General features: G+C 33.5%; 1 pseudogene; it reads left to right on the top strand.

The window, feature by feature from the left end:
* Positions 1 to 207: 207 nt before the first annotated feature.
* On the top strand, positions 208 to 319 carry LOC131046066 (5S ribosomal RNA; annotated as a pseudogene).
* The last annotated feature ends 23989 nt before the right edge of the window (positions 320 to 24308 follow it).

Below are 24308 nucleotides of genomic sequence, written 5' to 3'. Positions count from 1 at the left end.
TGGTTCCTAAACACAAGTTTTGAAGTATGAAAATGGTGGTTAAGAAACTTATCGTACTCCTAAATCATCATTCTGAACCTTTTGCTTACTAAATGCAAGGTTTGAAAAATCAAAATGTGTGTTTGGACGCATCATCGGCTGGGTGGTCGGAGTGGATTCGCACATGGGTTGTGGTTTGCTAAGTACACACTATGACAAGCTCATAACAAGTGCAATCATAACATGCATTGGATCCCATCAGAACTCCACAGTTAAGCGCGCTTGGGCCAGAGTAGTACTAGGATGGGTAACCTCACAGGAAGTCCCAGTGTTGCACCTTTTTATAGTTTTGTACAAAAAGTTTGAAAATGCAAGCTTCAATTCCAAAGCCATGAGCATTAAAGCATGATTATGAAACCTATTGTACTACTGAATCATCATTTTGAAGCTTGTGCTAACTAAATACAAGTTTTAAAGCATCAAAATAGGTGTCAAGAGTTACAACAATTTTAAAAATGCAAGTTCTGATTCCGAAGCCACAAGCATGAAAGTGCAATTTATCAAACTTATCGTACTCCCAAATCATCATTTTGAAGGTTATGCTTCCTAAATGCAAATTTTGAAGCATCAAAATGGTTGTTTGGAGGCACAACAAGCTTGAAAATGCAAGTTCTAATTCCAAAGCCACAAGCGTGAAAGCATGATTATGAAACTTATCATACTTCCAAATCATCATTTTGAAGCTTGTGATTCCTAAACGCAAGTTTTGAAGTATGAAAATGGGTCTTTGGAGGCACAACCAACTTGAAAATGCAAGTTTTGATTCAAAATCCATGAGCATGAAAGCGCGATTATAAAACTTATCTTACTCCCAAATCATCATTTTGAAGCTTGTGCTTCCTAAACGCAAGTTTTGAAGTATGAAAATGTGTGTTTGGAGGTAAAATAAGCTTGAAAATGAAAGTTATGATTTTGCAGCCATGAGCATGAAAGTGCAATTGGGAAACTTATTATACTCCCAAATCATCATTTTGAAGCTTGTTCTTCCTAAACGCAAGTTTTGAAGCATCAAAATGGGTGTTTCATGGGACAACAAGTTTGAAAATGCAAGTTTGAATTTTGAAGCCACGAGCATGAAAGTGCGATTGTGAAACTTCTCGTACTCCTAAATCATCATTTTGAAGCTTGTAGCCCTAAACACAAGTTGTAAAAGCATCAAAATGCATGTTTGGAGATACAACAAGCTTGAAAATGGAAGTTCTGATTCTGAAGCCATGAGCATGAAAGCACGATTATGAAACTTATTGTACTCCCAAATCATCATTTTGAAGCTTGTGCTTCCTAAACAAAAGTTTTGAAGTGTCAAAATGGGTGTTTGGAGGCACAACAAACTTGAAAATGCAAGTTATGATTCTGAAGCCATGAGCATGAAAGCATGATTATTAAATTTATCATACTACCAAATCAACATTTTGAAGCTTGTGGTTCCTAAATGCACGTTTGAAGCATAAAAATGGGTGTTTGGAGGCAAAACACTCTTGAAAATGCATGTTTTGATTTCGAAGCCACTAGTATATAAGCGTGATGATGAAACTTATCATACTCCCAAATCGTCGTTTTGAAGCTTGTGCTTCCTAAACGCAAGTTTTGAAGCATCAAAATGTGTGTTTGCAAGTACAACAAGCTTGAAAATGAAAGTTTTGATTATGAAGCCATGAGCATGAAAGCATGATTATGAAACTTATCATACTCACAAATGATCATTTTGAAGCTGGTGCTTCCTAGACACAAGTTTTGAAGCATCAATATGTGTGTTTGGATGCACAAAAAGATTCCTAAACACATGTTTTGAAGCATCAAAATGGGTGTTTGGAGGGACAAGAGACTTGAAAATGCAAGTTTCTATTAAGAAGCCACGAGCATGAAAACACAATTATGAAACTTATCGTACTCCCAAATCATCATTTTGAAGTTTGTGCTTTCTAAATGCATGTTTTGAAGCATCAAAAAGGGTGTTTGGAGGCACAAAAAGAACTTTTGATTCCAAAGCCATGAGCATGAAAGCACGATTATGAAGCTTTTCCTACTCCCAAATCATTATTTTGAAGATTGTGCTTCCTAAACATAAGTGTTGAAACATAAAAATGTGTGTTTGGAAGCACAAAAAGCTTGAAAATGCAAGTTCTAATTCCGAAGCCACGAGCATGAAAGCTCAGTTATGAAACTTATCGTACTCCAAAATCATCATTTTGAAGATTGCGCTTCCTAAACCCATGTTTTTAAGCAATAACATTTATGTTTGAAGGTACACCAAGCTTGAAAATGCAAGTTCTAATTTCAAAGCCTTGAGCATGGAAACATGGTTATGAAACTTATCATATTCCCAAATCATCATTTTGAAGGTTTTTCTTACTAAATGCAAGGTTTGAAGAATCAAAATGTGTGTTTGGAGGTACACCAAGCTTGAAACTGCAAGTTTCGATTCCAAGGCCACAAGAATGAAACCGCATTTATGAAAGTTATCATACACCCAAATCATCATTTTGAACCCTGTGCTTCCTAAACGTAAGTTTTGAAGCATCAAAATGGGTGTTTAGAGGCATGAAAAGCTTGAAAATGCATGTTCTGATTACAAAGCCACAAACATGTAAGTGCGATTATGAAACTAACCGTACTCCCAAATAATCATTTTGAAGCTTGTTCTTTCTAAACTCAAGTTTTGAAGTATCAAAATGGGTGTTTTGAGGTACAATAAGATTGAAAAGGCAAGTTTTGATTTCAAAGCCACAAGTATGAAAGCATGAATATGAAACTTATTGTACTCCTAAATCATCATTTTGAAGGTTGTGCTAACTAATCACAAGTTTTGAAGCATCAAAATGGGTGTCTGGAGTAACAAGCTTGAAAATGCAAGATCTGATTTTGAAGCTGTGAGCATCAAGGTGCGATTTATGAAACTTATCATACTCCCAAATCATTTTTTTGAAGCTTATGCTTCCTAAACGCAAATTTGGAAGCATCAAAATGGTTGTTTGGAGGCACAAAAAATTTGAAAATGCAAGTTTTGATTTAGAAGCCACGAGTATGAAAGGACAATTATGAGACTTATCGTACTCCGAAATCATGATTTTGAAGTTTGTTCTTTCCTAAACGCAAGTTTTGAAGCGTCAAAATGTTTGTTTGGAGGTACAAATAGCTTGAAAATGCAAGTTTTGATTCAGAAGCCATTAGTATGAAGGCATGATTAACAAAACTTATTGTACTCCCAAATTATTATTTTCAATGTTGTGCTTCCTAAATGTATTTTTGAAGCATCAATATGGGTGTTTGGAGGGAAAAAAAGCTTGAAAATGCAAGTTTCTATTCTGAAGCCATGATGAGCTTGAAAGTGTGATTATGAAATTTATCATGCTCCCAAATCATCATTTTGAAATTTATGCTTCCTAAAAGCATGTTTTAGAGCATCAAAAAGGGTTTTTGGAGGCATAAGAAGCTTGAAAATGCAAGTTCTGATTCTGAGGACATGAGCATGAAAGTGTCGTTGTGAAACTTATCATTCTCCCAAATCATCATTTCGAAACATGTGCTTCCTAAAAACAACAAGCTTGAAAATGGAAGTTCTGATTCCAAAGCCACAAGCATGAAAGCACGATTATGAGACTTATTGTACTCCCAAATCGTCAATTTAAAGCTTGTGCTTCCTAAACGAAAGTTTTGGAGTATCAAAATGGGTATTTGGAGGCACAACAAGCTTGAAAATGCAAGTTATAATTCCAAAGCCATGAGCATTGAAGCATGATTATGAAACTTATCGTACAACCAAATCAAAATTTTGAAGTTTTTGCTTCCTAAATGCACGTTTTGAAGCATAAAAATGGACGTTGAAAGTGCATGTTCTAATTCCGAAGCCACTAGCATGTAAGCGTGATGATGAATCTTATCATACTTCCAAATCATCATTTTGAAGCATCAAAATGTGTGTTTGGAGGTACAACAAGCTTGAAAATGCAAGTTCTGAATCTGAAGACTTGAGTACTCGCAAATCATCATTTTGAAGTTTTTCTTACTAAACTTATAATTTTTTAAGTATCAAAATGGGTATGTGGAGGCACAACAAGCTTGAAAATGCAAGTTTTGATTTCGGAGCCACAAGCATGAAAGCGTGATTATGAAACTTATCATACTCCCAAATGATCATTTTGAAGCAGATGCTTCCTAAACACAAGTTTTGAATCATCAAAATGTGTGTTTGGACGCACAACAAGCTTGAAAATGCAAGTTTTGATTCCAAAGCCACATGAAAGCGCAATTATAAAACTTATCGTATTCCCAAATCATAATTTTCAAGCTTTCCCTTCCTAAACACATGTTTTGAAGCATTAAAATGGTTGTTTGGAGGGACAAGAAGGTTGAAAATGCAAGTTTCTATTAAGAAGCCACAATGAGCATGAAAGTGCAATTATGAAAATTATTGTACTCCCAAATCATTTTTTTGAAGTTTGTGCTTTCTAAATGCATGTTTTGTAGCATCAAAAAGGGTGTTTGGAGGCACAAAACAATTGAAAATGTAACTTTTGACTCCAAAGCCATGAACATGAAAGCGTGATTATGAAACTTATCCTATTCCCAAATGATCATTTTGAAGTTTGTGCTACCTCTAATTCTGAAGCCATGAGCCTGAAAGCTTGGTTATGAAACTTATCGTACACCCAAATCATCATTTCGAAGCTTCCGATGTCTCAACGCAAGTTCTTAAGCATTAACATATGTGTTTGGAGGTACAAAAAGCTTGAAAGTGCAATTTCTATTTTCAAAGCCACGAGCATGGAAACATGGTTATGAAACTTATCATTCTCCCAAATCATCATTTTGAAGCTTTTTCTTACTAAACTCAAGGTTTGAAGAATCAAAATGTGTGTTTGGAGGTACAACAAGTTTGAAAATGCAAGTTTCGATTCCAAAACCATGAGCATGAAAGCGCGATTATGAAACTTATCGTACTCCCAAGTCATCATTTTAAAGCTTGTTCTTCCTTAACATAAGTTTTGAAGCATCAAAATGGGTGTTTACAGGCAAGAAAAGCTTGAAAATGCAAGTTTCGATTCTGAAGCCATGAGCATGAAAGCACAATTATGAAACTTATCGTACTCCCAAGTCATCATTTTAAAGCTTGTGCTTCCTTAACGTAAGTTTTGAAGCATCAAAATGGGTGTTTAGAGGCATGAAAGCTTGAAAATGCATGTTCTGATTACGAAGATATAAACATGTAAGCGCGATTATGAAACTAATCCTACTCCCACATAGTCATTTTGGAACTTGTGCTTCTTAAAATCAAGTTTTGAAGTATCAAAATGGGTGTTTGGAGGTACAACAAGATTGTTATCATAATCTCGAATCATCATTTTGAAACTTGTGCTTCCTAAATGCGAGTTGTAAAAGCATCAAAATGAGTGTTTGGAGATACAACAAGATTGAAAATGCAAGTTCTGATTTTGAAGCCACGAGCATGAAAGCATGATTATGAAACTTATCGTACTCCAAAATCATCATTTTGAAGCTTGTGATTCTTAAACAAGAGTTTTGAAGTGTCAAAATGGGTGTTTGGAGGCACGAAAAGCTTGAAAATGCAAGTTATGATTCTAAAGCCACGAACATGAAAGCATGATTATGAAACTTATCATACTCGTAAAGTATCATTTTGAAGCTTGTGCTTCCTAAATGCAAGTTTTTGAAGTATGAAAATATGTGTTTGGAGGTACAATAAGCTTGAAAATGAAAGTTATGATTTCAAAACCATGCGCATGAAAGTGTGATTGGGAAAATTGTTGTACTGCTAGATCATAATTTTGAAGCTTGTGCTTCCTAAATGCAAGTTTTGAAGCATCAAAATGGGTGTTTCATGGAACAACAAGTTTGAAAATGGATATTTGGATTTTGAAGCCACGAACATGAAAATGCGATTGTGAAACTTATCGTACTCCAAATCATCACTTTGAACTTGTGCTTCCTAAACGCAAGTTATAAAAGCATCAAAATGTGTGTTTGGAGGCCAAACAAGCTTGCAAATGTATGTTCTGATTCTGAAGCCACTAGCATGTAAGCGCGATGATGAAACTTATCATACTCCCAAATCATCATTTTGAAGCATCAAAATGTGTTTTTTGGGGGACAACAAGCTTGAAAATGCAAATTCTGATTCTAAATCCATGAGCTTGAAAGCATGATTATGAAACTTATCGTAGTCGCAAATCATTATTTTGAAGTTTTTCTTCCTAAACTTATGTTTTGAAGCATCAAAATGGGTATGTGGAGGCACAATAAGCTTGAAAATGCAAGTTCTGATTTCGGAGCCACGAGCATGAAAGCACGATTATGAAACTTATCATACTCCCAAATGATCATTTTGAAGCTGGTGCTTCCTAAAGACAAGTTTTGAAACATCAAAATGTGTGTTTGGATGCACAAAAATCTTGAAAATGAAAGTTTTAATTCCAAAGCCATGTACATGAAAGCACAGTTATAAAACTTATCGTACTCCCAAATCATCATTTTCAAGCTTGCCCTTCCTAAACGCATGTTTTGAAGCATCAAAATGAGTGTTTGGACTAACACAAGAGGCTTGAAAATGCAAGTTTCTATTACGAAGCCACGATCATGAAAGCACAATTATGAAACTTATTGTACTTCCAAATCATCATTTTGAAGTTTGTGCTTTCTAAACACATGTTTTGAAGCATCAAAAAGGGTATTTGGGGGCACAAAAAGATTGAAAAATGTAACTTTTGATTCTGAAGCCATGAGCATGAAAGCGCGATTATGAAACTTATCTACTCCCAAATCATCATTTTCAAGCTTATGCTTCTTAAACATAAGTTTTGAAACATCAAAATGTGTGTTTGGAAGTAGAACAAGCTTCAAAATGCTAGTTCTAATTCTGAAGTTAAAGCCCAGTTATGAAACTTATCATAATATCAAATCATCATTTTGAAGCTTGTGCTTCCTAAACGCAATTTTTTAAGCATTAACATGTGTGTTTGGAGGTACAACAAGCTTGAAAATGCAAGCTATAATTTCAAAACCACGAGCATGGAAACACGGTAATGAAACCTATCGTAATACCAAATCATCATTTTGAAGCTTTTGCTTACTAAACGTAATGTTTGAAGCTTTTGCTTACTAAACACAATGTTTGCATACTAAATCAAGTCCAAAGCGACGAGCATGAAAGCATGATTATGAAACTTATTGTACTCTCAAGTCATCATTATGTTTGCTTACTAAATCGAGTCCAAAGCGACAACCATTTTGATGCTTCAAAATTTGTGTTTAGGAAGCATAAGCTTCAAAATGATGATTTGGGAGTACAATAAGTTTCATAAATCGCACTTTCATGCTAGTGGCTTCGTAATCAGAACTTGCATTTTCAAGCTTGTTGTACCTCCAAACAACCATTTTGATGCTTCAAAACTTGTGTTTAGTTAGCACAAGCTTCATAATCGTGCTTTCATACTTGTGGATTCGAAATCAAAACTTGCCTTTTCAATCTTGTTGTACCTCCAAACACCTTTTTTTGTACTTCAAAACTTGAGTTTAGGAAGCACAAGCTTCAAAATGATGATTTGGGAGTATGAGTAGTTTCATAACCGTGCTTACATGTTTGTGGCTTCGTAATCAAAATATGCATTTTCAAGATTTTTGTGCCTCTAAAGACCCATTTTGATGCTTCAAAATGATGACTTGGGAGTACGATAAGTTTCGTAATCGCACTTTCATGCTCGTGGCTTTGGAATTGTAACTTGCATTTTCAAGCTTGTTGTATGTCCAAACACACATTTTGATTCTTCAAACCTTGCGTTTAGTAAGCAAAAGCTTCAAAATGATGATTTGGGAGTGTTGGCATTTTGTGAACCGGTATGAGGACATAATGGCTTGTATGTTGTCATTGATGTCAATATGTGATATGTGAGAAGGGAGAACCGGCTTATGTGTGAGCCGGTATATATGCCAAAGTGAAGCGGTATATTTGTTCAAGATGAACCGGCATGTCAAGGTGAACCGACATGTAGTTATGGGAACCGGCACATGGAATCATTGTATGACTACCGGTTGGTAGGAAGTTTCCACTTCAGGATTTCGGATTGGAATACGTCAAGCCTGTGTGACTCAATCGGTGATCTTTGTGTGATGAGTCAGCAGTATAGGATCATGTTGCCATGTAAGCTTTGTGCACATGAACGATCTTGCATGAAGAAGACTATCTCTATCTACCTTGGGAATGTGCGAAGTTTGTCAAATGGTGATAACGCGTGATGGGTTATCAGCCGCCATGAAATCAGTGGATAATGGACGATGGAGAATGTCTTAAGATCCATTCAAGATTGTTGCATTTAATGCAGTATGATTCAATGGTAAGGATTGAACCGTTTGAATTGCTTAACCTAACAGGTTTAGGGTTTAGGATTTTTGCTACCGACCTGTCTGTTTCCTATAAGGTCGATGTTGTGTTTCTTTCAAAAGTTGTTGGCAAAAGTTGTATGTGTATCCAAGGGAAGTGATACATGATTCTTGCCAGACCAAAGGAGAGAAGAGATACCTACAAAGTGAATGTGCAGAAGGTGAAGAGGAGCCAAAATGGATCTGCATTAGCATTGAGTGTTGTTACCAGATCATTGTAATTCCTGTTGATCTTTAACCATTTCAACAGTTGTGAAATCCCTTAACAAGGTAGCCTTAACCGGCTTGATACAAATCCCTTAACAGGGTAACTTGAAGTTATTGAGTTCTGAGTCGCTATAGAGCTCTGGAGATCCTTTAGCTATTGAGTTCTTTATATCCTCTAACAAGGTAACCCTAACCAGGTTTAACCCTTAACCGGGTATTATAGCCATCCCTTAACCGGGTGATCCCTAACAGGATTGGTTCCTAGCAGAACCTATTGTAATGTCTTTAACCGGACAAGGCTCCCAACAGAGTGGACTTCTAAAGAGTTCAAAAAGCAGCTTGTGGGTATTCATCCCCACCATGGTTTTTCCCAGTTGGGTTTCCACGTGAAAAATATGTGTGTCATGTGTGATGCTTTTATCTTGTGATGCTTTGTTATTACCTGTTGAGCATATGATGGTTCTGTGTTTTATGCATTTCTATAAAACATACTGAACTAACTATTGTGAAGATCTGATGTTAGTTTACCTGTTCATGCATGAAGGTGTAATGGTACTATAGTATTGAGCTAAGAGGAAAGCTTAGTGAGTAACCGGTTTATGATTGTTTTAGATGTTCTGGGTCTTACCGGTTGCACTTTGTTTCAACCAGTGTCACTGCTTGCTAGTCACTTTGAGTATTTGCTGACAAACCAGTTTTGGATAGTATTTTGCCTGTAATGATTCAGCCTCACCCCCCCTCTCAGTACCGGTTTGGTACTAATCGTTCATCATTGAGTTATCAGGGAGTACGATACGTTTCATAACCGTGTTTCCATTCTTGTGGCTTTGAAATTAGAACTTGCATTTTTAAGCTTGTTGTACCTCCAAACACACATGTTAATGCTTAAAAACTTAAGTTTAGGAAGTGCAAGCTTCAAAATGATGATTGCAGAGTTAAATAAGTTTCATAACTGAGCTTTCACGCTCGTGGCTTTGGAATTAGAACTTGCAGTTTCAAGCCTATTGTGCTTCCAAACACACATTTTGATGTACTAAAACTTATGTTTATGAAGCACAAGCTTCAAAATGATGATTTGGGAGTAGGATAAGTTTCATAATCGTGCTTTCATGCTCATGGCTTCAGAATCAAAAGTTACATTTTCAACCTTTTTGTGCCTCCAAACACCTTTTTTGATGCTTCAAAACATGCGTTTAGAAAGAACAAACTTCAAAATGATGATTTGGGAGTACGATAAGTTTCATAATTGTGCTTTCATGCTTGTGGCTTCAGAATAAAAACTTGCATTTTCATGCTTCTTCTCCCTCGAAAAACCCATTTTGATGCTTCAAAACATACTTTTAGGAAGGGCAAGCTTGAAAATGATGATTTGGGAGTACGATAAGTTTTATAACTATGCTTTCATGTGGCTTCAAAATCAAAACTTACATTTTCAAGCTTTTTGTGCATCCAAACAAACATTTTGATGCTTCAAAAGATAAGTTTAGGAAGAAAAACTTGAAAATGATGATTTGTGAGTACGATAAGTTTCATAATCATGCTCTCATGCTGATGGCTTCAGAATCAGAACTTGCATTTTCAAGCTTGTTGTACCTCCAAACACACATTTTGATGCTTCAAAACTTGCGTTTAGGAAGCACAAGCTTCAAAATGATGATTTGGGAGTATGATAAGTTTCATCATCGTGCTTACTTGCTAGTGACTTCAGAATAAGAACATGCAATTTAAAGCTTGTTGTACCTCTAAACACCCATTTTTATGCTTCAAAACTTGCATATAGGAAGCACAAGCTTCAAAATGTTGATTTGGTAGTATGACAAGTTTCATAATCAAGCTTTCATGGTCATGACTTGAGAATCATCATTTTCATTTTTAAGCTTGTTATGTCTCCAAACAGCCATTTTGACACTTCAAAACTTTCGTTTAGGAAGAACAAGCTTCAAAATGATGATTTGGGAGTACGATAAGTTTCATAATCGTGCTTTCATGCTTGTGGCTTCGGAATCAAAACTTGCATTTTCAACCTTGTTGTATCTCCAAACACACATTTTGATTCTTTTACAACTTGCATTTAGGAAGAACAAGCTTCAAGATGATATTTGGGAGTATGATAAGTTTCACAATCACACTTTCATGCTTGTGGTTTCAAAATCCAAACGTGCATTTCCAAACTTGTTGTTCCATGAAACACCCATTTTGGTGTTTCAAAACTTGCATTTAGGAAGAACAAGCTTTGAAATGATGATTTGCAAGTATGATAAGTTTAATAACTGCACTTTCATGCTCATAGCTTTGAAATCATAATTTTCAAGCATATTGTACATCCAAACACACATTTTCATACTTCAAAACTTATGTTTAGGAAGCACCAGCTTCAAGTTGATGATTTAGCACTACGATAAGTTTCATAATCACGCTTTCATGCTCATGGCCCCTCATTTAGAATTTACATTTCAAGCTTGTTGTGCCTCCAAACACCCATTTTGATACTTGAAAACTTGTGTTTAGGAAGCACATGTTTCGAAATGATGATTTGGGAGTAGGATAAGTTTCACAATGATGCTTTCATGCTCGTGGCTTCACAATTAGAACTTCCATTTTCAAGCATCTTGTGCCTCCAAATACCCTTTTTGATGCTTCAAAACATGCTTTTAGGAAGCATAAATTTCAAAATGATGATTTAGGAGTATGATAAGTTTTCATAATCGTGCTTTCATGCTCGTGGCTTCCGAATAAAAACTTGCATTTTGAAGCTTGTTGTCCCTCCAAACACCCATCTTGATGCTTCAAAACATACATTTAAAGAAGCACAACCTTGAAAAAGATGATTTGGAAGTACGATAAGTTTCATAATTATGCTTTCATGCTCGTGACTTCTAAATTAAAACTTGCATTTTCAAGCTTATTGTACCTCCAAACACACATTTTGATGCTTCAAAACTTGCGTTTAGGAAAGCATAAACTTCAAAATCATGATTTGGGAGTACGATAAGTTTCATAATCGGGCTTTCATGGCTTCTGAATCAGAACTTGCATTTTCAAATTTGTCGTGCCTCCAAATACCCATTTTCATAATTCAAAACTTGCATTTAGGAAGCACAAGCTTCAAAATGCTGATTTGGGAATACGATAAGTTTCATAATCGTGCTTTCATGCTCGTGGATTCGAAATCAGAACTTCCATTTCCAAGCTTCTTGTATCTCTAAACATGCATTTTGATGCTTTTACAACATGCTTTTAGGAAGCGCAAGCTTCAAAATGATGATTTGGGAGTAGCGTAAGTTTCATAATCGTGCTTTCATGTTCATGGCTTCAGAATCAAAAGTTACATTTTCACTTTTTGTGCCTCCACACACCCTTTTTGATGCTTCAAAACATGTGTTTATAGGCACAAACTTCAAAATGATGATTTGGGAGTACAATAAATTTCATAATTGCGCTTTCATGCTCGTGGCTTCAAAACAAAGACTTTCATTTTCAAGCTTCTTGTCCCTCCAAATACCCATTTTGGTGCTTCAAAATATGTGTTTAGGAAGGGCAAGCTTGAAAATGATGGTTTGGGAGTACGATAAGTTTTATAACTGTGCTTTCATGTGGTTTCAAAATCAAAAATTGCATTTCAATCTTTTTGTGCACCCAAACACACATTTTGATGCTTCAAAACTTGTGTTTAGGAAGCACTGGCTTCCAAATGATCATTTGCGAGTATGATAAGTTTCATAATCGCATTTTCATGCTCATGGCTCCAACATCAGAACTTGCATTTTCAAGCTTGTTGTGCCTCCACATACCCATTTTGATGCTTCAAAACATGTTTAGGAAGAGAAAGTTCAAAATGATGATTTGTGAGCATGAGAAGTTTCATAATCATGTTTTAATGCTCATGGCTTCAAAATCAAAACTTGCATTTTCAAGCTTGTTGTATACCTCCAAACATATATTTTGATGCTTCAAAATGACAATTTGGGAGTATGATAAGTTTCATCATCATGCTTACATGCTAGTGGCTTTCGAATCAAAACATGCATTTTCAAGCTTGTTGTGCCTCCAAACACCCATTTCTATGCTTCAAAACGTGCATTTAGGAAGCACAAGCTTCAAATTATTGATTTGGTAGTACGATAAGTTTCATAATCACGCTTTCATTCTCATGGCTTTAGAATCATAACTTGCATTTTCAAGCCTTTTGTGCCTCCAAACACCCATTTTGACACTTCAAAACTTTCATTTAGGAAGCAGAAGCTTCAAAATGATGATTTGGGATTGGGATAAGTTTCATAATCGTGCTTTCATGCTCGTGGCTTCGGAATTAGAACTTCCATTTTCAAGTTTGTTGTATCTCCAAATACGCATTTTGATGCTTTTACAACTTGCATGTAGGAAGCACAAGCTTCAAAATGATGATTTGGGAGTACAATAAGCTTCAAAATGTTGTGCCTCCAAACACCTATTCTTATGCTTCAAAATGTGCATTTAGGAAGCACGAGCTTAAAAATGTTGATTTCTTAGTACGATAAGTTTCACAATCATGCTTTCATTCTCGTGGCTTCAGAATTATAACTTGCATTTTCAAGCTTGTTGTGCCTCCAAACACCCATTTTGACACTTAAAAACTTTCGTTTAAGAAGCACAAGCTTCAAAATGATGATTTGGGAGTTTAATAAGTTTCATAATAGTGCTTTCATGCTCGTGCCTTTGGAATCAAAACTTGCATTTTCAATTTTGTTGTATCTCCAAACACAGATTTTGATGCTTTTATAATTTGTGTTTAGCAAGCACAAGCGTCAAAATGATTATTTGCGAGTACAATAAGTTTAATAACCACAGTTTCATGCTCATGGCTTCGAAATCATAACTTGCATTTTCAAGCTTATTATACCTCCAAACACACATTTTTACACTTCAAAACTTGCATTTAGGAAGCATTTTCAATCTTGTTGTGCCTCCAAACACCCTTTTTGATTCTTCAAAACATGTGTTTAGGAAGGACAAACTTAAAAATGATGATTTGGGATTACAATAACTTTCATAATCGTGCTTTCATGCTTGTGGCTTCGGAATAAAAACTTGTATTTTCAAGCTTGTTGTCCCTCCAAACACCCATGTTGATGCTTGAACACATATATTTAGGAAGCACAACCTTGAAAATGATTGGGAGTACCATAAGTTTCTTAATCATGCTTTCATGCTAATAGCTTCTCAATCAAAACTTGCATTTTCAAGCTTGTGTACCACCAAACACACATTTTGATGCTTCAAAACTTACATTTAGGAAGGCACAGACTTCAAAATAATGATTTGGGAGTACGATAAGTTTCATAATCGCGCTTTCATACTTGTGGCTTTTGACTAAGAACTTGCATTTTAAAGTTCGTTGTGCCTCCAAAGACCCATTTTCATAATTCAAAACTTGCGTTTAGGAACCACAAGCTTCAAAATGATGATTTGGAAGTATGATAAGTTTCATAATTATGCTTTCATGCTTGTGGCTTCAGAATCAGAACTTCCATTTTCAAGCTTCATGTGCCTCCAAACACCCTTTTTGATGTTTCAAACAATGCTTTTAGGAAGCATAAGTTTAAAAATGATGATTTGGGAGTATGATAAGTTTCATAATAGTGCTTTCATGGTCATGGCTTTAGAATCAAAACTTGCATTTTCAATCTTCCTGTGCCTCCAAACACCCTTTTTGATGCTTCAAAAAATGTGTTTAGGAAGCACAAACTTCAAAATGATGATTTGGGACTACGATAACTTTCATAATCGTGCTTTAATGCTCGTGGCTTTAAAAAAAAAACTTGCATTTTCAAGCTTATTGTCCCTCCAAACACACATGTTGATGCTTTCATACAAACATTTAGGAAGCACAACCTTGAAAATGATAATTTGGGAGTATGATAAGTTTCTTAATCATGCTTTCATGCTCATGGCTTCTAAGTCAAAACCTGCATTTTCAAGCTTTTTGTACCTCCAAAGAAACATTTTGATGCTTCAAAAACTTGCGTTTAGTTTCAAAAGGACAAACTTCAAAATCATGATTTGGGAGTATGATAAATTTCATTAATGTGCTTTCATACTCGTGGCTTCTGAATCAGAACTTGCATTTTCAAGTTTGTTGTACCTCCAAAGACCCATTTTCATATTTGAAAACTTGTGTTTAAGAACCACAAGCTTCAAAAGGATGATTTGGATGTATGATAAGTTTCATAATCATGCTTTCATGCTTGTGGCTTCGGAATTAGAACTTGCATTTTGAAGCTTGTTGTGCCTCCAAACAACATTTGGATGCTTCAAAATGATGATTTGGGATTATGATAAGTTTCATAAATGCAGTTTAATGCTCGTGGCTTTGTAATCAGAACTTGCATTTTCGAGCTTGTTGTACCTGCAAAGACCATTTTGAAGCTTCAAAACTTGTGTTAGTTAGCACAAGCTTCAAAATGATGACTTGGGAGTACAATAAGTTTCATAATCGTACTTTCACACTTGTGGCTCCAAAATCAGAACTTGCATTTTCAAGCTTGTTGTGCCTCCAGATACACATTTTGATTCTTCAAAACATAAGTTTAGGAAGAAAACTTTCAAAATGATGATTTGCGAGTATGATAAGTTTCATAATCTGCTCATGGATTCAAAATGAGAACTTGTATTTTCAATCTTGTTGTACCTCCAAACACACATTTTGATGCTTCAAAACTTGCGTTAGGAAGCACAAGCTTCAAAATGATGATTTGGGAGTATGATAAGTTTCATCATCGTGTTTACATGCTAGTGCCTTCAGAATCAAAACATGCATTTTCAAGCTTGTTGTGCCTACAAACACCCATTTTTATGCTTCAAAATATGCATTCAGGAAGCACAAGCTTCAATATGATAATTTTGGAATATGATAAAACTGCGCTTTCATGTATCTTTGGAATGAAAACTTGCATTTTCAAGCTTTTTTTTAGTGCAAACACATTTTGATGCTTCAAAATGATCATTTGCGAATGATATGATTCAGCTTCAAAATGATCATTTGCGAATGATATGTTTCATAATCATGCTCATGCCTTTAGAATCAAAACTTGCATTTTCAAGCTTGTTGTACCTCCAAACAAACATTTTGATGCTTCAAATCTTTCATTTAGGAAGCACAAGCTTCAAAATGTTGATTCGGGAGTATGATAAGTTTCACAATGATGCTTTCATGCTGGTGGCCTCAGAACCAGAACTTCTATTTTCAAGCTTCTTGTGCCTCCAAACACCATTTTTGATGCTTCAAAAACATGCTTTTAGGAAGCATAAATTTAAAAATGATGATTTGGGAGTATCACAAGTTTCATAATTGCACTTTCATGGTTGTGGCTTCAAAATCAAAACTTGAATTTTCAATCTTGTTGTGCCTCCAAACACCCTTTTTGATGCTTCAAAACATGTGTTTAGGAAGCACAAACTTCAAAATGATGATTTGCTAGTACAATAAATTTCATAATAGCCCTTTCATGCGCGTGGCTTCGGAATATAAACTTGCATTTTCAAGCTTATTGTCCCTCCAAACATCCATGTTGATGCTGCAAAACATACATTTAGGAAGCACAACCTTGAAAATGATTATTCGGGAGTACGATAAGTTTCTTAATCATGCTTTCATGGTCATGGCTTCTAAATCAAAACTTGCATTTGCAAAATTGTTTTACCTCGAAACACACACTTTGATTCTTCAAAACTTACATTTAGGAAAGCACAAACTTCAAAATCATGATTTGGGAGTATGATAAGTTTCATAATCACACTTTCGTACTCCTGGCTTCTGAATCGGAACCTGTATTGTCAAGTTTGTTGTGCCTCCAAAGACCCATTTTCATATTTCAAAACTTGCGTTTAGGAACCACAATCTTCAAAATGATAATTTGGAAGTATGATAAGTTCCATCATCGTGCTTGTGGCTTCGGAATTAGAACTTGCTTTTTCAAGCTTCTTGTGCTTCCAAACACCCTTTTTAATGCTTCAAAACATGCTTTTAGGAAGCATAAATTTAAAAATGATAATTTGGGAGTATGATAAGTCTCATAATCGCATTTTCATGGTCATGGCTTCAGAATCAAAACTTGCATTTTCAATCTTCTTGTGCCTCCAAACACCCTGTTTGATGCTTCAAAACATGTGTTTAGGAAGCACAAACTTAAAAATGATGATTTGGTAGTATGATAACTTTCATAATTGCGCTTTCATTCTCGTGGCTTCAAAATTTAAAACTTGCATTTTCAAGCTTGTTGTCCCTCTAAATACCCATGTTGATGCTTCAAAACATACATTTAGGAAGCACAACCTTGAAAATGATGATTTGGGAGTACGATAAGTTTCTCAATCATGCTTTCATGCTCATGGCTTGTGAGTCGAAACTTGCATTTTCAAGCTTGTTGTACCTCCAAACACACATTTTGATGCTTCAAAAGTTGTGTTTAGGAAATCACAAACTTCAAAATCATGATTTGGGAGTACGATAAGTTTCATAATCGTGCTTTCATGGCTTGTGAATTAGAACATGCATTTTCAAGTTTTTTGTGCCTCCAAAGACCCATTTTCATACTTCAAAAGTTGCATTTAGGAAACACAAGCTTCAAATTGATGATTTGGATGTATTATAAGTTTCATAATAATGCTTTTATGCTTGTGGCTTCGAAATCAGAACTTGCATTTTCAAGCTTGTTGTGCCTCCAAACAAGCATTTTGATGCTCCAAAATTTGCATTTAGGAAGCATAAGATTCAAAATGATGATTTGGGAGTGCGATAAGTTTCATAATCACACTTTAATGCTCATGGCTTCATAATCAAAACTTGCATTTTCAACCTTGTTGTACCTCGAAATAAAATTTTGATGATTCAAAATGATGACTTGGGAGTACGATAAGTTTCATAATCATGCTTTAATACTTGTGGCTTCAAAATCAAAACTTGCATTTTCAATCTTGTTGTACCTCCAAACACCCACTTTTATACTTCAAAACTTGAGTTTAGGAGGTATGATTAGTTTCATAATCAAGCTTGCATGTTTGTGTCTTTGTAACCAAAACATGCATTTTCAAGCTTTTCGTGCCTCTAAACACCCATTTTGATGCTTCAAAACTTACGTTTAGGAAGCACAAGCTTCAAAATGATGACTTGGGAGTACGATGAGTTTCATAACCGTGTTTTGTGGCTTTAAAATTAGAAATTGCATTTTCAAGCTTGTTGTACCTCCAAACACACATGTTAATGCTTAAAAACTTGCGTTTAGGAAGCACAAACTTCAAAATGATGATTTGGGATTAAGATAAGTTTCATAACTGAGCTTTCACACTCGTGGCTTTAGAATTAGAACTTGCATTTTCAAGCTTGTTGTGATTCCAAACACACATTTTGATGTTTCAAAACTTATGTTTAGGAAGCACAAGCTTCAAAATGATGATTTGGAAGTAGGATAAGTTTTATAATCGCGCTTTCATGGTCATGGCTTTAGAATCAAAAGTTACATTTTCAATCTTTTTGTGCCTCCAAACACCCTTTTTGATGCTTCAAAACATGCGTTTAGAAAGCACAAACTTCAAAACAATGATTTTGGAGTAGGATAAGTTTCATAATTGTGCTTTCATGCTCGTGGCTTCCGAATAAAAACTTGCATTTTCAAGCTTTTTGTGTGTCCAAACACACATTTTGATGATTCAAAATGATTATTTGAGAGTATGATAAGTTTCATAATTGAGCTTTCATGCTCATGGTTCCAAATTCAGAACTTGCATGTTCAAGCTTATTGTGCCTCCACATACCCATTTTGATGCTTCAAAACATAAGTTTAGGAAGAAAAAATTCAAAATGATGATTTGCGAGTACGATAAGTTTCATAATCATGATTTCATGCTCATGCCTTTAGAATTAAAACTTGCATTTTCAAGCTTGTTGTACCTCCAAACGCACACTTTGATGCTTCAAAACTTGCATTTAGGGAGCACAAGCTTCAAAATGATGATTTGGGAGTATGATAAGTTTCATCATCCCGCTTACATGCTAGTGTTTTCAGAATCAGAACATGCACTTGCAAGCTTGTTGTGCCTCCATACACCCATTTTTATGCTTCAAAACGTGTATTTAGGAAGCACAAGATTCAAAATGTTGATTTGGTTGTACGATGAGTTTCATAATCACTTTTTCATGCTCATGGTTTCAAAATCATAACTTATATTTTTAAGCTTGTTGTGCCTCCAAATACCTATTTTGACACTTCAAAACTTTGGTTTAAGAAGAACAAGTTTCAAAATAATGATTTGGGAGTACGATAAGTTTCATAATCATGCTTTCATGCTCGTGGCTTCAGAATCAGAACTTACATTTTCAATCTTGTTGTATCTCCAAACACACGAGCTTCAAAATGATGATTTGGGAGTACAATAAGTTTCACAATTGGACTTGCATTCCCGTTGCTTCAAAATTCAATTGTGCATTTTCAAACTTGGTGTTCCTTGAAACAACCATTTTGATGCTTCAAAACTTGAGTTTAGGTAGCACAAGATTCAAAATGATGATTTGCAAGTACGATAAGTTTAATAACCGTAGTTTCATGCTCGTGGCCCCTCAGTTAGAACTTACATTTTCAAGATTTTTGTGCCTCTAAACACCCATTTTGATACTTCAAAACTTGTGTTTAGGAAGCACTTGTTTCAAAATGATGATTTGGGAGTATGATATGTTTCACAACGACGCTTTCATGTTGGTGGCTTCAGAATCAGAACTTGTATTTTCAAGCTTCTTGTGCATCCAAACCCACTTTTCGATGCTTCAAGACATGCTTTTAGGAAGCATAAATTTAAAAGTGATGATTTGGAAGTATGATAAGTTCCATAATCGCACTTTCATGGTTGTGGGTTCATAATCAAAACTTGCATTTTTAGTCTTGTTGTGCCTCCAAACACCCTTTTTGATGCTTCAAAACATGTGTTTAGAAAGCACAAACTTGAAAATTATATTTGGGAGTATGATAACTTTCATTATCGCGCTTTCATGCTCGTGGCTTTAGAATAAAAACTTGCATTGTCCAGCTTATTGTCCCCCAAACACACATTTTGATGCTTCAAAACTCACGTTTAGGAAAGCACAAACTTCAAAATCATGATTTGGGAGTACAATAAGTTTCATAATCACGCTTTTATACTCATGGCTTCTAAATCAGAACTTGCATTTTCAAGTTTGTTGTGCCTCCAAAGACCCATTTTCATACTTCAAAACAATCATTTAGGAACCACAAGGTTCAAATTGATGATTTGGAAGTATGATAAGTTTCATAATTATGCTTTCATGCTTGTGGTTTCGGAATCAGAACTTGCATTTTGAAGCTTCTTGTGCCTCCAAACACCCTTTTTGATGCTTCAAAATATTCTTTTAGGAAGCATAAATTTAAAAATGATGATTTGGGAGTATGATAAGTTTCATAATCGCGCTTTCATGGTCATGGCTTCAGAATCAAAACTTGCATTTTTAATCTTGTTGTGCATCCAAACACCCTTTTTGATGCTTCAAAAGATGTGTTTAGAAAGTAGAAACTTCAAAATGATGATTTGAGAGTACGGTAACTTTCATTATCGCACGTTCATGCTAGTGGCTTCAGAATAAAAAACATGCATTTTCAAGCTTCTTGTCCCTCCAGACACCCATGTTGATGCTTCAAAAGATACATTTAGGAAGCACAACCTTGAAAATGATGATTTGGGAGTACAATAAGTTTCTTAATCATGCTTTCATGCTCATGAATTGTGAGTCAAAACTTGCCTTTTCAAGCTTGTTGTACCTCCAAACACATATTTTGATGCTTCAAAACTTGCGTTTAGGAAAACACAAACTTCAAAATCATGATTTGGGATTACGATAAGTTTCATAATTGCGATTTCATACTTGTGGCTTCTGAATCAGAACTTGCATTTTCGAGTTTGTTTAGCCTCCAAAGACCCATTTTCATACTTCAAAACTTGCTTTTAGTAACCAAAAGCTTCAAAATGATGATTTGGAAGTATGATAAGTTTCATAATCATGCTTGTGGCTTCAGAATCAGAACTTGCATTTTCAAGCTTCTTGTGCCTCCAAACAACCATTTGATGTTTCAAAATGATGATTTGGGAGTATGATAAGTTTCATAATCAATTGCATATACAAATTCGAATATTGTTTAAAAAACAAAAAAATCTTCTTCTTTATTCTGCATGTAGGAAATAAATTGGTTAATAGATTTCTTTCAAAATATGCATATACAAATTCAAATATCATTTAATCTGTTCTTCAGTGAACTTTCTTTATTTTACAAAAATCAGATTTTTTTAGAATGGAATATATATATATTAAAATAACTTGAACAAAAATAAATTTGTTGCCAAAGTAATCTAAAATAAGAATAAAGAAAACAAAAATAGAAATATATGTTAGATAAATACCCATCTCTGTGGATTTTAGGAAAATATTCATGTCTGTTGATTTTAGGAAAATATTCATCTCTGTACTTTTTAGAAACATATTATCTCTTTGAATTTGGGGAAAAAACAATTATTTCCTATGCATGTATGAAATTAAAAAAAAAAAAAGTAAATTTTGCCTTGATTAATAAATTAGTAAATTTCCTTTCAAATATATATATAAACATATATATCAAATTTAATTAAAATCATATTAAATTCATGTTCTAAATTTGTTTGTAGATTTAAGTTTATTTAAAAAAAAAATAGTTTTTTTTAAGATTAAATAAATATAATTTATTATATTATTCAAAGATTTTGAGTTATTCAAAGATTTTGAGTTATTCAAAGATTTTGAGTTAATTACTAATTATTAAAAACAAAAACACACAGATATATATATATATATATATATATATATATAGAGAGAGAGAGAGAGAGAGAGAGAGAGAGAGAGAGAGAGAGAGAGAGAGAGAGAGAGAGAGAGAGAGAGAGAGAGAGAGAGAGAGAGGGAGGAATTGTTTTATTAAAATTGAATTATACTTTAGAGTTTGTAATTAAATTTTATATGTTATTCAAATAATTGAAAATTTTATTTATATTCTAAGTTGTTTAAGTAATTGAAATTTATTTGTATAATTAAAATAAGTAGTTCAAATTTATTATTTTTATTGTTTTTATTTTAATTTAAAATTTAAAATATTTTAGAATATTGAAAGTTATTTTGAATGATTAAAATTAATTAGCTTATTGTTCTTTGAAAGTTAATTATGCAATCGGTGATTAAAAAAATCATTTAGGATTAATTTATAATTATAAATTTTAATAGTTCAAAATTAATCGAATTTAGTGAGAAATGGATTTATTTATTGAGGTCTATTTAATGAAAAATGGTATTATTTATTGAGATCTATTTAAAAATTACTAATGAGACCTATTTATAATCTAACCTTATTCAAATTAATGGAAATGTATTTAAAATATCATCTCTAGTTTCAAGAATTATATTATTAAAATATTAAAGAAAAATTTAAGCGAAAATGGTCTAACTCATATTAATGAATACCTTATTGGATTTTTAATATAGAAATTAAGTTGAAAATTTGAATTTTTTTTTTAATTCTAAAGAGTTAGTATCTCCTCAATGATGGGAAAAGAGTCCCTTGGGTTTTGAAAAGATAAATATTGCACATGAGGCAAAATGGTCAATTAACACTTGAGAATTTTAATAGATAATAGAGCATTAAGAGATCTATCATCTTGAATTAATCCTTCTTAGGATGTAGATATAATAGTTAAATCTCCTTATTAAACAAATTAGTTTGACTTAGGGAAAACAATGTAAAGGAAAATGTTATTACGCCAATAATACACTTATTCCATAGTTTTGGATCTTTACCTTTTCTATATTTCAATTAGTACAAGTGTCAAAGGTTAAAGGAATTTACGTAACAAGTAAATGTGTTTAGATTCATAACCCTTTTATGAGTTAATGTTAGACACAAATTTGCCTCAATTCGAAAAGTTGATTATTTGAATTGTTTTCTTATTAGATTCCAAGATATGAGTATATTTCAATCGGTACAAGTATCAAAGGTTAAAGGAATTTACCTAACAAGTAAATGTGTTTAGATTCATAGTAACCCTTTTAGGTATTTCAAAAAATATTAGTTAATGTTAGACATAGATTTTTCTTAATTCAAAAAGTTGATTATTTGAATTATTTCCTTATTAGATTCCAAGATATGAGTATACAAGGCATTGAGAATAGTCAATTCTTTTAATAGTTAAAAATATTTACCTTCTAGCTGAAAAGAAACATAAGACTAGTAAAAAGGAAAAGTTACACTTAATAATACGAGTAATTAGTAAGGATAAATTTAATTAATGTTAAATTTAGAGGTAAATTGCATAGTTAAATATTCATATGGTGATAGTATTAATTAGGATGCAAAGAGTTTATTCAAGAAACCTCTTTTGTGATCACTTATAAAATTAAATAACAATTCTAATTGAGGGTAATTTAACGAGCAAACATTAGCTCTCTTTGAAGTATTTGAAATTGATAAAGTTATTGTCTGTAGAATGTATCTAACGATAAAGTTAACGTTACTTCAAGTGGAAGAAGTAATTAGTTGTCACTTTATAATCTTGCAAAGGTATTAGTTCAAAGGCAATTAGAAGTTTATTGATTAGAATTATTTATTAGGAGACTTAGTATTATTTACTTGGTTAACTAGCAAGTCTTTAGACTCTTTTCTAATCTATTTTTCAAACAATTAGTAATTAAGAATAATAAGGTTAATTTGAAGCTTAATGTTGAATAGTTGTTTTTCTCTCTTCAACAAGTGAGTATTAAATTCATTTCCAAAGTATAATTATTTGATAATTTAAATTTTATTTCAAGTAATTTAGTACCTTTCAAGTATTAGGATTCACATTTAAAGTAGTGTTATCATTTTTATATGAAATTTATGTTACTTCATATGGAAGAATTAGTTGGGCTTACTAAATACTTTTCACTTCAAACCAATTCATTCCATTTCCAAAGTCTTACTATTCAATCATTTAATTTTCTTTCAAGCAAATCAGTACTAGGATTCATACTTATTGTGTAATGGTTTGTCCAAAATAATTATATATCTTGCAAGTAATTCAAATCATTTAGTTGAAGTTTTCAAAAAAATTATTATTATCATAATTTTCCTTCGGAGAAAATACTATTTCCAAGTAGTCGATTTGTTTATGTTCCTTTCAATTACGGAATCAAAAGTTACATTTTCAATCTTTTTGTGCCTCCAAACACCCTTTTTGATGCTTCAAAACATGCGTTTAGAAAGCACAAACTTCAAAACAATTGATAAGTTTCATAATCAATTGCATATACAAATTCGAATATTGTTTAAAAAACAAAAAAATCTTCTTATTTATTCTGCATGTACGAAATAAATTGGTTAATAGATTTCTTTCAAAATATGCATATACAAATTCGAATATCATTTATTCTGTTCTTCAGTCAACTTTCTTTATTTTACAAAAAACAGATTTTTTTTTAGAATGGAATAATATATTAGAATAATTAAAAAAATCATTTAGGATTAATTTATAATTATAAATTTTAATAGTTGAAAATTAGTCGAACTTAGTGAGAAGTGGATTTATTTATTGAGGTCTATTTAATGAAAAATGGTTTTATTTATTGAGATCTATTT

This window comes from Cryptomeria japonica, chromosome 3 (assembly GCF_030272615.1).
Source record: "Cryptomeria japonica chromosome 3, Sugi_1.0, whole genome shotgun sequence".
Taxonomy (NCBI): Eukaryota; Viridiplantae; Streptophyta; class Pinopsida; order Cupressales; family Cupressaceae; genus Cryptomeria; species Cryptomeria japonica.
The sequence above is the reverse complement of the archived record's forward strand: the minus strand, read 5'-3'. Positions and strand labels throughout refer to the sequence as shown.